Below are 1,329 nucleotides of genomic sequence, written 5' to 3'. Positions count from 1 at the left end.
CTCTTGTTGCCCAGGCTGGAATGCAATGGTGCGATCTCGGCTCACCGCGACCTCCACCTCCTGGGTTCAAGTGATTCTCCTGCCTCAGCCTACTGAGTATCTGGGATTACAGGCATGCGCCACTGGCTAATGTTGTATTTTTAGTAGAGACGGGATTTCTCCATGTTGGTCAGGCTGGTCTCGAACTCCTGACCTCAGGTGATCCACCTGCCTCAGCCTCCCAAAGTGTTGGGATTACAGGCATGAGGCGTGAGCCACTGCATCCAGCCTGCAATTATTATTATTCTTCTTTTTTGAGATGGAGTCTCATTCTGTCTCCCAGGCTGGAGTGCAGTGGCATGATCTTGGCTCATGGCAACCTCCGTCCCCAGGTTCAATGGATCCTCGCACATTAGCCTCCTGAGTAGCTGGGACTACAGTTGGGCGCCACCATGCCTGGCTAATTTTTGTATTTTTAGTAGAGACGGGGTTTCACCATGTTGTCCAGGCTAGTCTCAAACTCCTGAGCTCAAGCAATCCATCCACCTCAGCTGGTATTACAGGCGTGAGCCACTGCACCCTGCCTTTGTTACTGCAATTGTTTTGAATGGTCCCCTTTACAAGCCTATGAGATATTTGATGCAGGAATTTTCCGCAGTAACTTTCTAGTCAACCATCAATATAAATCTAAAAATTTGCAGAATTTATTACATACAGCAAATCTTGTATTAATTGCTGACTGCCAAGCTCTCCATAAAGTTCCAGGAATTTAAAAATTAATAATGCATAGTTCTTAATCTTAAGAGTTTCACAGACTAAGAGGGGAGAGAAAAATTTACAGTTGTGAGATACAGAGCGAAGCTAATAGAAGAGTGGAAACTCTAGAAGTTAGAAGCTGCCAACATCCAAGCTGTGTTTTAAGGCATGACTTTGAAAGGTGAACAAGTGGGGAAGAACATTCCTGGATGAGGAAACTCATATAGAGCACATATAAAGGGGAGAAAAGTGCTAGGAGATACAGCTGGAGAGATGGGTTAGTACCTTATCATGCAGAGACTTTCATGCTAGGTTAAGAAGTTTACCCATGCCCAGGGCTGGGCGCAGTGGCTCATGCCTGTAATCCTAGCACTTTGGGAGGCCAAGACGGGCGGATCACGAGGTCAGGAGATCGAGACCATCCTGCCTAACATGGTGAAACCCCGTCTCTACAAAAAATGCAAAAAATTAGCCGGGTGTGGTGGCAGGCGCCTGTAGTCCCAGCTACTTGGGAGGCTGAGGCAGATGAATGGTGTGAACCTGGGAGGTGGAGCTTGCAGTGAGCCAAGATCGCGCCACTGAACTCCGGCCTGG

This window comes from Pongo pygmaeus, chromosome 7 (assembly GCF_028885625.2).
Source record: "Pongo pygmaeus isolate AG05252 chromosome 7, NHGRI_mPonPyg2-v2.0_pri, whole genome shotgun sequence".
NCBI classification, from domain to species: Eukaryota; Metazoa; Chordata; class Mammalia; order Primates; family Hominidae; genus Pongo; species Pongo pygmaeus.
Note: the sequence above shows the minus strand (reverse complement) of the source record.